This window comes from Neolamprologus multifasciatus, chromosome 10 (genome assembly GCF_963576455.1).
Source record: "Neolamprologus multifasciatus chromosome 10, fNeoMul1.2, whole genome shotgun sequence".
In the NCBI taxonomy this organism is placed as follows: Eukaryota; Metazoa; Chordata; class Actinopteri; order Cichliformes; family Cichlidae; genus Neolamprologus; species Neolamprologus multifasciatus.
The window spans coordinates 24,102,161-24,116,774 of NC_140448.1; the positions used below are offsets into that span (position 1 = coordinate 24,102,161).

The following is a 14,614-nucleotide window of genomic DNA, read 5'->3' on the forward strand; positions in this document are numbered from 1 at the left end:
ACAAACTCGTCAGCCCAAGACTGCGAGGCAATACGTTTTCAGTCAGGAAAGGTGTCTGTACACAGCCTGCACCATATGAAAAGATAATGCCAACCCTGCTGCTGTTTGGCAAATGATGCAGAATTGATGGATCCAGAGATTTGGATTTATTTCTTAGGATAAGTGAGCCATTTGATCTACTGCTCTTGGCAGTACAGAAAAGTCAGCATGTTCACACTGAATATAAGACTTTGAATATATGTGCAAAATTTAAAGCAAATTTATCCAGTTGCTCTGAGATATTCTAGTCTTAACCAAACTGTTAGACTGGCCGATATGTCCATTCTTTCATTTGCTAGCTTAGCTGAAATTGCCCAGCATATGTACCGGTCTTTCTCGCACACGCACACACCAAAAATTGTGGTCGATTCAAATGCAAAACCCTTTTTGACCCCACAAAACCTCTTGAATGTGAACAGCTGCTTAAATTGAGTTGTGTTACCACTTGATCATTCAGGAGGTGCTCTGTCAGTGTGCTGGGTTAAACTGTGAGCTTGTCTGCTTGTCAATCAAAGCAGTACAGGATGAAACATCTCTGTCAAAATCAAATTCACCCCCCATCACCTGCACCGCACGGCACTCATTTTGACATCTTTGTTAAACAAGGCCTCTGACAAGTCCTCTCTCTGCAGGCTTAGATAGGCTACCTGGGGAAATCACAGCTGTCTGGGTGTGTGATTGTGTGTATGTACATGTCATACATATCCATGATGCCACCTCTCCTCTACCTAACATGAAAAAACGGCTGCGTGCAGGTCTGTGTTAGAGCATCGATGTGCTTGGGTTTAGTGACTCCTGGGGGTAATTGACAAGCTCAGGCTCCCTTGCTAATGCAGGTCTCACGGGGGGCAGTTAGGCTGCCTATGCTCAAAGCTGCAGACCTCCACTCATGGAGAATGCATAAAGGGATCTCTAGTGGATCTGTGGATTAGCTGCACTGTAAAGAACGAGGCGGCAAACAAGGCCACAGCAGGTGAAGTTATTCATCATGCTTCACTTGTGTGTATTTGTCTGACTTTACAAATTGCACCAAGTATTATAAAGAGAAAGACCAATTATGCCTGCATGATATCAAATTCAAAAACCTATAATTGCAGTGCAGTGAATTTGGGCTTGAATGCAGTATTTTAATAATTGCACAGGATATTTCTTTTTACGTTCTGAAACCATAGTGATGTGTTTATCCTGATTTATTAAAGGTTTTACTGATTTGGTTTAGTACAGTTTCATTATTTTATTCAGTATAACTCAAAATATAAGCAGTTATAGTATGGTAATAGTATGGTAATATACAGTATAGTATTATGTATGTATTTGTACACATTTGACCCTCTGTGTATTAGAAAAAAATGTAAGTACATTTAAACTTGTGCACCCAATACTTATTTTTGAAGTCATTAAAATGTATGCTGTAAAATAAATTCACCCTGGAAAAAGAACAGCTTAAAGAAACCTTTAAAAGTTCAAACGTACCATGACATTCACACCCGTGATGAATACATGTAAACTTTTGGCCATAATTGTACAAACACAACTCAAACACACAGAAAAGAGCACACCTCTGTCCTTTTTTCCACAGCTTCTCCTTCCATATCTGAGTATTTCTAAGGTAATGTTTGCCACCCACAGGCAGCCTGACATGACCCAAATTGAGGCACTGCTGACCTGGTGGGTCTCTGCCAGTGGCAGCATTAACAAATACTATCTCTCATCCAGAACATCAAACAGGGCATGGCCTCAAGGAGGAACTAGGGGAAAGGCTAACAGGTATTACTAACGTTGCGTTTGTAGATCTTATCATTTAATATTTAATGAGCTCTTGTATCTACAATGACCCAGTTCTCTACCAAATCAGGCGTACATAATTAATTTACATAGCCATGAATCAAGTATTAGTATTACGAGCAGAAGTAGCAACTGACAAAACACCTCAAACACAAAGGGTTTTTTCATCACTCTGGAAAAGAAGACCAAACATCCAGGCAAGTGCATCAAGCAAAGAAACAGCAGGCACTGTAGTATGTAATACCCAAGTTCTATATTTAATAGTAGTAACTAATAAATATTGAGGGTAAAATCCATTTGGACATTTTTTTTTTGCATATTTGTCACACTTACATGTTTCAGAAAATCAGAGCAATGTTAATTTATCTGTGGCAAAGATAACCTGAGTAATTAGAAAATGCAGTTTTTAAAGCTATGCAAGCCTCCCTGGCCTTATGTGAAAAAGTAATTGCCCCTCTCCTCGCTAAGTTATGAAGTAACTGGGAGTAACCAATTATTTTTTTCAAGTTCACTAGCCACACCTAGGTCTGATTACTGTCAGACCTGTTGAATCAAGAAGTCACCTCTCTGACAACATGAACTAGGCTAAAAGATTTAAATAAACAACACATCATGTCTGTTTTTAATGAGAAACAAAGTCACTGACATCTGTCAGTCTGGAAATGGTTACAAAGCCATTTCTAAGGCTTTGGGACTCCAGCAAACCACAGTGAGAGCCATTATACAGAAGTGAGGCCTGCAGGTTGCACTTGCCTCAGTTAATGTCAGTGTGCATGATTAGAATAGACTGGGCAAAAATCAATGGGAGAATTCCACAGCAAAAACCACACAAAATCCCCCACGGAGGCTTGTTTCATATTTGTCAGAAAAAAAACATTTTTATGATTTCAAAGACTTTTGGGAAAACAATCTTTGGATTGATGAAACAGAAGTTGAACTTTTTGGAAGGTTTGAGTCCCAAAACATCTGGCATAAAATTAACACAGCATCTCTCAAAAAGAGCATCATACCAGCCGTCAAACATGGTGGTAATAGTGTGATGGCCTGGAGCTACTTTGCTGCTTACTTGCTGTAATTAATGGAAGCATGAATTCTGCTCTCTAACAGAAAGTCCTGAAGGAAAATGTCCAAACATCAGTTTGTGTCCTGAAGCTCAAACTCACTTGGGACAATCTTCATTTAAAAATGTTATTTTTTATGATAACTTGGGTTATCATTACAATTTGGTTGGTGATCTAAAAGATTTAAGTGTATACAAAAAAAAAAAAAAAGAAATCAGGACAGAGGATTTTTTTCCTGGAAGAGAAGACTTATAAGATGAAAATTGCTGTTTAAAACTCTCCAAATATCCTTTCCTATGATGCATCGACTGCTATTTACCTCCATCCATTTCCATGATGATTTATATTAGGCATGCTAGATTCTTGAGCTGTGTGTTTAATGCCGGATCACAAGCCCTGATAAAGACTTGCACACCTTGCTGTCTTCATAGTCAGACCTCACAGAGATAAAATATGAAACCAAACATAACACGCGAGACACTTGACACAATTAGCTGTTCATCAGAACGGCAACCGTGCCAGCAACACCTCTCCTAACACATCTGCTGACAGAGCAGAAGAGCATTACATCAAAAGGCGGCATGCCCATGCTTCGTTGGGTTCTGAAACTGCAGCGTGACACAACTATTTTATGACTGTATGAAATACATCTTATTGTCAGTGATGTTAACCAAGCATGGCTGATCACAGGGGATGTGTTTATTTTCTCTGTTTGAGCTTGGTGGTTATGTCTAAAGTCAGCAAAAGTCAGAGCAGAACATGGTCATGTTAGATGGTTGTAATAAACTGATTACGATCTGACAGCATGTAGATAAACAATAGCTGATATATCACTCAGTGTGCCAGAGAGATTGTGTAGAAGCTGGTGTGTTAGAGGATAACTTCTGATGTCGCTGTCCAGACTTCTTATTGTCCCGCATTGGGAAATGATTGGTATAAATATCTAAGCAACAGTAAGTAGTTCTGCTCCACTCTGTTCAGTTAGAGTCCACTTTTCTTTGCCCTCTTCAGCCCATTTATATGTCATTTCAGGTGGCTTCATAGCTGTAGTCTAATTGTACAATAAATTCAAATTCCAGACACTGACAGTTTCTTGTATCGCTCTTATTTGTTGAACAAAGTACGACTGCACCTGCGTAACGCAGACAGGATGTGGGTGGCATAGGTTTAAGTGCTCCCGAGCAGGTAGCCCTGTACAGTCACAGGTCTGCTTTTTTGGGCTTGGCTTGGCACTGTACAGACGGCATTTTTCTGGGGTAAACAAGACATAATCTCTCCCTGCTGCGTGTAATTAATCTCTGTCTTTTGAATATCCCATGTGGCAGAGAAATATACAAATATGTGTGGTGGAAGGCCACACAGTGCTAAACCCCAAGGCGTGGTTGCCTGGTATGGTTGCCTCCTCAGTGGATGGCTGTTTGATTGGTATGTTGGCAAGCTGACAACTTGATTGATGGTCTTTTCTTCTTTTTTTTCCCTCTCCTTTCTTTTTGCTAAGCCATTCGACTGTTTGTCGTACTCCTGCTATGTTTCTCTTAACTTAAGATGATTGGTTGGTTGGTTGATGCTCATCTGGCTGCTTGTGGTTCTTGCCCTGTGGGAATGAATATGATGTTAGCTGGTTTTCTTTAAACCTTAGAAATCAACCTGATGAGTAAAATGTTAATGTAATTATAGCCAATAATTAAAAAAGGTGAAAATTACATTTATAGATCTGTCTTTATTCTTTGAATATTAAAACAAACATGGAAAAATTAAGAAAAGACTTAAATTTAACGTTCTCCATAACAAAATCTAAAAAAACAAAGTTAAAAAACATACCCTTTTGTTTCATTTTTAATATATAAATCTTATTCTTTCTTAGTAGATGGTGTAACTTTATTGTGCATTCACAATACAATGTTTTTTTCTTAGTCTAGAGCTAGAAAAACTGAAAACACCCCCAGTTGGTTAAATTTCTTACTGTAGGTAGAGTGGTGGCCCCATGATCGGAAGGTCAGGGGTTCAAATCCACTGAACGGCTACCCTGAGGTACCCCTGAGCAAGGTACCATCCCTATACACTGCTCCCTGGGCGGCCAGTGGCTGCCCACTGCTTCACTGAGTGAATGAGTTAAATGCAGAGAGGAATTTCCCCACGGGGATCAATAAAGTATAAATTATTATTATTATTATTTTATGAATATGCAAAGGCAGCCACTGGTTCAAAGATGTTATAATGCCACCTACTACTACTCGGTGTTGCAGCCTTGACAGATAGCTGTGCTGTATCCCTGAATGGAACGATAAACAACAAACAATGTTGAAAATTAATATTAATAAAAAACAGTGGCTGTCTGTTGGCTTCATTAGAATAAACTTGACTATCTGAAACTGAATCTAATCACATTCAGCACTGCGATGTGGACTCTAGCTAAGGTTAGCCAAACTCTACAAATGACTGACATTGTGTATCATTATATACAATTATATATTATATAATGATATTATGTTATTATATACAATGTAAAGTTTAAAATTGAAAACATGATTTGATTAAGAGTTTCATACAACTTCCTACACACTGAAAAAAATATGTTATAAAAATATTAAATAGATAGATTGATTGATTAAATTAGGATTTAAAATTTTTAGAGTGGCTGACTTGTCTGATTTTTATTTTTCTCATTTAACTACTGTTAAATTTACCATTTGCAAATTAGTTGCCATGAACATCCCTAATTTTTCTATGACGACATCAAGAAAGTTTCCATTAGAAAACGGAAACAAACATTTTTTTTTTACCTTATAAATAATAACTTGATTTCTTTTTTATTGTGGAGTTGTGCCATTTCAAAATATTAAGAATACTGACCAAAAAAATTCATTTTTAATCTCCATGAGTGTTTAATGTTTGGTATGATTTAAAGTTTTTTTGGCAACACATCGTGAGTATGTCCAGACTTGCCCATAAGTGGTTCGAGAGACTCCTCTTCAGAAAGTTGGTGAGAAGGACGTTTAAGGACATGATGTTTAAAAAAATTAATCCCTGGGTCTTTAATGAGGGTATGTGGCTCTGCCGCGTGTGGGTTTCAGCTGTAACAGTCATCACTGGGTATCGGCCACGAACATTTTTATTTGATTCTATTTTTTCCTGGAGAACTTTAAGTGTTTGTGGGTACAGATTTTTTTTCTGTGAAATGCCGAGATGAATAACAAAGAGAGAAAGAAAGCAAAATGGGACTGAGATGACAAAACCTACAATATTCTCTTTTCTTTGTGTGATTTATATACACGGATGTGTATTGAAAAAGTGTATGAGTTTCTTGACACGTATGAATATAACTGACATATCTTTCACAATGCGACCCTGTCATTTAAAGTGATTTAGTTGGAGAAATGCAAAATCACACAAAGAGTGTAATTAAATTTGTTACAACAGGAACATAGAAAAGATACAGTGCACACTAACTTTTGTGTATCTACTTTTGTACATGAATACATAGAGTCATAACAAACAAACTTGCATAATATACCATTAAAGATTGGTATATTATTGATATATTACCATTTAAATTTTACAGTGAGACACAATTATAGATGACACAATTTCAGTATTTAGTCCTGAGAAAAAAAACGAGCTTCATGATAGGCAGATTGAGTCTTTTGATAAGAGGAAAGTGCTATAGAGTACTCTCAATACAAGAATGGGTTGAGGACATGGCAAGAGTCGCAGCATTTAAAAACATGTCTTACAAAATGCACTGAATATCTACTAATATGTTTTGGGGTTTTTTGTTTTTTGACTCTCATCTTGGTCTATAAACTGTGCCAATGTTTTCTAATAATGGATTTGAATGAATATATGATTCATAATGTGTTTTGGGAAGTGAAGGCTCTGTGTTTGTTGTTGTTTTACAATTTTTTATATAGATTTCAATCAGTGAGAATCAGTGAAATGTTATCAGCAAAAGAACCATAACCTTAATCATTGTTTTGATTTATATTTTTGTCGCTTTGCTTCTGGAGGATTTCTTATCTGCTAATCTGCTATTTTTTTTGCTTACTCCTTCAGCACAGGTGCGTAAAACACTTTACGAGAAAGAAAAGAGAGTTACTATAAGTTATGACTAGGACTCATCTTGGTAAGCCTGACTTTCATGGATCATCAGCAGCCTCTTTAGTTGATCCAACATCAGTCATGAAGTTCATGGGTGGGTTGTTGTCAATCGCCACTGTGTAGCTTTTGCTCTTCCCATTTCTTGCAATAGAGGAGCTAATGTACTTCCTGTAGTGCTGCAAAAAAAAAAAAAAAAATTTTTACATGAAACTTTACTCATAGTGTAAAAGAATTACGGCACTGGAAAGTTCTAATAACATAATTTCAGGGAAAACTAGACAACAAACCTGGCAAAGAAATCTCTATTTTGGTTGTTTCAGTGTTTCAACTGGCAACATTTTAACACAGAATTGTACAATTGCTTTGAAGGTAGAAAAAAAAGTATAAAGTAGGTAATCAATCATCCGCCAAGTTAATCAGACCATCATAACATTGTTTATTATTACATTTGAACAATTGTTGTAAGATGAATAATCAGATAAAGCAAGCATCCACAGCCCAGATCTGCAATTACACAATTACACTGTCTGTCAAAGGAGTCTTTGTTCTCATACGTAATTGTCAGACATTGCACTGTTGCTATTGAGCAAAGCATTTATCCATTAATCTTACTATTTTCAATCAAGTGTTTGTTCAGTCAGAATGCAGGATGAAGGTGTGTGTATTCTCGGTGTTATTTCCTGTCCTATTGTGTGTTGTCATACAGCGGCATGGTGGGAACATCGCAAGTGTGCTCTCATCTTTTCATAGGAGTGTTTGTCTGTGTTTCTGTGTGTCTAGCGGCCTCTGGTTTCTCACACAAACTAGTAGCTGCTTGCCTCGCGGCTACATCTGAGGTTGGGAGTGTGTGCGCGGTGAAATGTGTACATGTCTGCTGTGTGTGGGGTATGAAGTCTCAAAGCGTCAATCAAAATTAAATCCAAAGATTAAAGGAAGGGAATGCCCTTCCCTGCCTTTTAATTATAGTGTTTGTGGTGAAGGAGTCAGGAAACGCAGAGGCTAATGTAGCGTACAGTAACTTGTGTTCCGCTTACCTGGACAGGCAGACAATACAATTCCCTTACTGGGAGTCTCATGCCTAATTAATCATTTTTATTATGGGTTAAAGGCAAAGAGGGTAGTTGCCATTGTAACCCAGGTATTTGGTATATTGTTTAAAGCAGAAGGGAGAGGCTTGAGGCAGACAGGTTAATCCTCTCCAGGCAACCGATTATAGACTTCCCTGTCCCGTCCTTCCTCCCTTGTATCATCTCATTGACTCACCCTTACACTCCCTTCACTCCCTGTTACCTGATTTTTATCCTGAGCACCATACCCACCCCTTCTCTCCTCTCTTTCCTCACACTGCTGTCCAATTTCAACATATAGGATACGTAGCTCATGCCTCATGTCACCACTTTTACTTTAGCATACGTGTAGCTACTAGGTACAGATATAGTAGAGAGAACAAATTTTAAAAAGTTTAAACCAGAGTGTACAGTATAAACGCCTTAATCCATTCTTTTTCCCATGGTATGAAAAACACAAAAATACTGTTGTTTGGTTTAAACCACTAGCATCTCCAAATTATGCATACTTGTTCATGAAGTATAGTCCTTGCTGATGAACATGTGAGTTACTCCACAGCCAAACCTTTAACATTTGCTACAATGGGATGATTTTTCACACCCTCGCAAATAAAAACTGTGTACATCATTTGATCTGACTAATAGACCAACCAACGACTTTACATGGTTTTCTCTTCAGTCACAATGTGCCGCACAATATTTTCTGACTAAGCCAATCAGCATTTTTACCAGCTTTTAGAAAAAATGGACGTATGTTAACAAGGTGGGGCCTGCTTTGTTCTTACAGTGTGTTGATGTTCTCTGCGTGCCCCTGTCTGTTCTAAAGACATGCATGTGAGCTCTGAATGTGGTTGTCTGTGTCTCTGTGTTAGCCATGTAATGGACTTGTGACCTGTCCAGGATATACCCCTCCTCTCATCTTATGACAACCATATGACCCTGAAAAGGGAACGTGAGATGGTCTTCTCTGGACCAAAGCTCATCTACAAAGGACTGAGGCAAAGTGGAAAACTAAAAATTCTATGAAACATATGCTCCCATCGAGATGCCATGTTTTCAGGGATTGATATGTCGTAGCTATTATGGCTTCATATCAGAAGAGTCGGGTACTGAACAGTATGGGCTGAAACACTTTACGTCCCTGCTGGTTAATTCCACATATGAACACTTAGGAGGATGGGAAGTGATAAAAATAGTTGTAGTAAAGTTGTTGTAAAATAAAATTCATGTCAGTGACATGCATGCAGGAATCTGGCAGTAGCACATGATAATTTATTGCAAAAACCTTCACATTTGTCACAAATATTTATTTATTTAGTCGACAAATGAAGATCCTGAAGTTCAGTGATGATTACATTTATCCCAAGATACATTTCCTGTAGCAACATGATTATAAATTAGTATATGAAGGTAATTTGTACAAGAGAATAATTTACAGCGTTGTTAGTGTACTTCTTGTTTTATATTGTTTGGGTAATTGAGCTGGATTAGCTTTATTTCGAATGCATCGTAAAACAATGAGGCAAGAAAGGCGACGTACTGGAGCAGACGAGCTTTTCTGCTGAAGCTTTGATCTGCAGAATATCTAATCCTTTAATGGATGAATGCTGAGTCATCCCGACAGTCGTCACACCGAGAACCATCTGTCACACACACAGCAGCAGCTTATGAAATCAGGACTGTACCACGATGAGCATTACTTCCTCATAATTCATACAACATATAATGACTTGAACTATTTTTTAATGTGGTTAATACACCAAGATTATTTTTCAGTTTACTTTCTATATCTTTATAGCTTTACTGGCTCTCTCTTGTTTGTCTTTCATGTGGCTATCATTTCCTTCACTTCCTTTTTCTTTTTTGGTTTACAATTTCTAGTCACACTGCCAAAACCCGAGATTTTGATTCTGGATCAAACATCAATGTTTATCACCCAACTGTGTTTACTTTAGCACTGACAAAAACATCTTTATTTTGCCAGTTCCCAATAAAGACACAGAACCCGCACACAATAAGCTTTCACTTTGTGCAGCTGCCTTGAAAAAACTAACAACCCCTTAGACACGTCAACAGATGTCTCACTGTCCGTTTTATCGTTTCTATATCTCATGTAGATAGCTGCTTAGGATGTAACTGGTTTTTATACAAAACCTATATAATCTTAAACATGAACTATGTACATGCAAGCTGATCCAGAATGATCTGATTCCACTTCAATCAGATCAATTCCTGAATTCAAGATGAAGTATGGAAAACATGATTTGGACATCTGGAATATTACAATATAAGATTTGATCTGGTGTGTGCTGTAAAACCGTCCTTTTGCAATCCAACCTCTAAGACGAGAGCGGAGGCGGTTGAATGTTTGCGGTGCCATTTATCTGTCTGCCTGTCGTCAGGATTACGCGAAGACTAGCGATTTTATGAGATATTAAATAATGTTGATAAAATAATTCCAAGAGGAAACTCACATAATTGGACCCAAATTAAACTTAAATATGTTATGACAGATTTCCAAAGAATAGCTGTCATCCTGGACTGACTAGCTTTAAAGGTCCCAATTAGGCCTTTGCTCCCTCAGTGCACCTGAGGGAAGCCATCACCCACAAGATCTCTCCCCCACCCCCACCCCCCTACCCCTTACGAGATCAATCCCTGCGCAGGGATTAGAGATGGTTTGGATGAAACAGAGGACCCACAAAGCTTCTTGATCTTTCATGTTACTATGTGAGAGAGTAGGTGTTAGTTAGTGAGAGAGGAACGGAGGCAAAGGCTCCAGCATGCTACTGCGTTAGTAACATGTTGGAAATACTTTATTACTAAAGAGTTTTGCATTGCTCTGCAGACACATGCCCGTCTACTTTATGCTGTCTACTGCGACTGGGTTAGGTTTAGGAAGAAAAATATATAGAACAAGCAGAAACATTGAATACTCATGTGGGACCTTTTATCTCTTTGGAGCCTGCTGCTGAGAATACAGAAGTCAGCCTGGTGTTAATAAATTAGTGGTCGGTGTTGGGGATGAGCTAATATCCTGTATGCTGCATAATAATCAGTTACAAAAAATGCCCATGAACAGACCCATTGTTCGTTAGATTTCTGCTCATCACCCAGTCCATACTCAGCCTGCACATACAGCGGGGCTACGCACTCGATCGAATTCCCATAATCCTCCTCACTGCGTAGGTGGAGAGTTGCGCAAATGAACACCAACGGAGATCTAACGAGGTGTGTCTGCACATTTGTGAACTGTCAGCATTCACTGGGAGCTGGGTGGACGGTTTCTGTCTGTCTTAGTCTGTTGATGGGTTGTTCTGCTTTTGTACCTGTTTGCCCGCTAACCCGCTCAGGTTTTCATCTGTGCTGGACTTTACCATAAGGAGATCACTACGCAAAACTTTGAATATGCTAAAATGGCAGCCACGTTGCTCTGTAAAGCCTACTTACCAACCGGCTGTCATTACACATCCATTATAAATAAGCCTACATTGACAACTCTGTCATATAAAGTGCCATAAGGTGCCAGCATCTCCAAGATTAGCCTTTCAATGGGATCATCCGCAACCACAGAACAACAAATAACCACAGATTGTATGGGGGAAAATGTGACAAATAACAAACCTCTAAGATCTGAAAAAAACCTTTCCTCTGTTAGCTAATTTATGATAAAAAAAATAAAGCATTTTTTGATTATTTGTACAAATCCCTGTTAATTGCATACTATTGATTTATAATACTGTGGTAATTCTGAAATGTATCTATGGATAACAGCAACGCAGAGCGTAACAACTGTGATGAATCCTTTTGGTAGCACTGTGCTGTGTAAACATAATATTTTGATTGTCACAAATATCATAGTGCTGTATAACAAATTGTAATTGTATCTAGTTTGCTCAATATTGACAAAGGAACAATAATTTATTGACATTTTTCTCCCCCACATTTGCCACAAATAATTTGGCTTTCTGGTTTTTCTTTTCTTTCATTTTTTTTAAAAAATCTTAATATTATGTTAATATAAATTCTTAATTTGGAAAATGCTCACTTTTCAAATCTATGAAGACTCTTATTCATAGAGCTGTGATAAACGTCTGCTTCCTCACTTCATCATGCTAAACTACATGCAGTTCACATCTGAAAAAGGCTGTTCTGTTGATTTATAATTCATTAGTTTGCTTCTTTATTTCTTTTTTTAAAATCTGATCACAAGTGCTACTTTTCCAGCCCTCTTACTAAACATTGGACGTCGGATAGATTTAGAACTCATGTCTATATTGGGCCTGTCAGTCCATCTGTACGGCGTCCAATCTAGGTCCACAATTTGGACGTACAACTATGACCCAACCTGGACATAAATATGATGTTCAATATTTAAACTTTGGATGGCATGTGGACGTCTGTGATGCAGGGAGTTTACATGATTAACAATTTTTTTTTTTTTAAATTTACAAACGACAACATTGTTGTAATCAATATGATAGATATAAATATGGATTATTTATAAACAAACATGATTTATTATGTGTTAGCCTGTTGATTTATTCAGTACATGTGGGGTTGTTGTTTTTTTTTGCTATTTTAAAATTTCCTGTTTTTCTTTAACTGGTGTATTTATTTTAATTATTAGACTTATGTGCGTGTAATCAGATTAAAACTGACATTTATTAAGATTTTATGAAATATTAAAAACATTGAAATCCATGTTAAATGTCAAATAATAATGGTTAAAGTATGTAGAAAAAATTGGGAATTCGTGTTAAAAGGAGTACAATGTGTTTAATAAGTTTAACATAACATTTGCAATATATATGTTTGTTTTTGTTTTAGTGAGGTTGGTATCCTGTTTTATTGTGAAGAGCTGTGTAAGAGGAAGTGAGTGTGAGAAGTTTGTGCAAGTGGCTATGTAAGAACTGGACTATCTGCTCGACAGTCTTTGTTGATGTGCACATTTTGCAAACTGTCTGTGCGAAGCTCAGGACATTTCTGCTCCAAATCCCCTGTGCAGCTGCTCACTTTTGTTTTAAGTCGAGAGCTCACACCACCTTTGAGATTCCTTCAAACTAAACTGTTTCTGCACAGAAAACATGATCTCCACCCTCTGGAAACCGGGGACTTCAGAGCCTATACATGTGGAAGCAGTATAAAAAGTTTAACCTTGAAAAGATGTCCACAACAACCACATTTGGACTATAAATAGCCCGTACACGGAGGTCCTATGGACATCAACACTAGAAGTATAATAGACATCGAAAAAAAGACGTCGCCTGGCGTTGCAAAAGAACCCCTTCAGTGGACCAAAACTGTACGTCCAAAAATGACTTATAAAGACGTCACTCCAACGACACTTTGCGCAGTGGGCTTGGTTGCACTCAAATCTTCCACTGCTTTAAGCCTCTTTGTATTTAGCAAACAGTTAGAGCTAACACAGGACACAAAGACATGCATGCATGCATGCACACAATGACGCTTGTTAGGCCCTGGCAGAGAGAAGAAGAAAAAAAAAACTAGTAAAGGAGGGAGAGGGGAAAAAAATATCCCTGAGGTAGCTTGTAAATTGCACTGGAATGCTGATTTAACCAATGAAATTTCAGGAATTGGAGCCAGAGTGGGAGGAGCGGGCATTCAGCAATGATGATGTTAATACAGCCAATTAGAGTTGTGCGACCACGCTCAGTTTTCCCCCCTCCACAATGTCAATGGCAACATTTATCCCCCAATAAAACAGACATGATCTCAGGTGCTTGGGCCCTGCCAGGGCTTTCCGTTCCTACAAATTTCAGTTGATTGTACAGTGCTACGCCTGTAAGCACTTGGAGGGCTGATTACTGAGCTTGTGTTACATGTTTAAAGGGAGAATCCACTCATTTTTTTGAGTGGGTTGGGGTGTTTCTCTCTGCAGGTTAAAATATTAGTTCTTAAACAGATTGCCAACAACACACAGAGAGAAAGTTGACACAGTAGATGTATTTCTGTAAAAACACACATGTATATACAAGTACTCAGGAAGCAGGATTAACCCCCTCGGGTAGGAAACAGCGGGAAGGACACAACAACCTGAAACAGTTAACAAAGGGATGAGATCAAGAATCTAAATCACATCAAACATAAATTTTTCCAGATCTCACTCTTTAGGCAGTTAATTGGCAATATACTTTATTAGATTTTATTAAGTTGGGTTGAAAGTTAAGTAAACGTAATAAGTTTACTTAAATATTAAAGGAACATATGAACTTTTGTATGTAGCAACTATAAAAACCATGCACAATACTACCTACTCAAGCATAACGTCATCAGATAAACTGTACATGGATATTCTCTGTGTGCAGACAAATGAAATGTGAAAACCCCCCAGAAATAAAAGAAAACAGACACGGAGAGAGGAGAGCAGAAAACTTCAGATGTATGTTTCGTATTTGTGCAAAAATTTGTGATTTACTGCAATTACAGTAGCAATGCAGTTAATCTGTGCAGGATTGTTTCATATTTTAGAAGGTATGGCTGAAATATTATTTTAAAATGTTTTGTACTCTAAACATCTAAGTTACCCAGCTGCCTTTGTAG

At 37.8% G+C, this 14,614-nt stretch overlaps 1 long non-coding RNA gene across 6 annotated transcripts in view; it reads left to right on the top strand.

Annotated features, from left to right (window-relative positions):
• LOC146510284 (uncharacterized) overlaps positions 1-14,614 on the top strand; it is an 85,921-nt gene that overhangs the window by 47,479 nt on the left and 23,828 nt on the right. For 4 of the 6 annotated variants that reach the window (XR_014876448.1, XR_014876452.1, XR_014876454.1 and 1 more), the window contains exon 1: positions 1-14,614. This exon is cut by the window's left edge; it is cut by the window's right edge and continues 14,272 nt beyond it. The exons of the other annotated variants lie outside the window; for them this stretch is intronic. This is a non-coding gene — a long non-coding RNA (uncharacterized LOC146510284). 6 annotated transcript variants of the gene reach the window in all.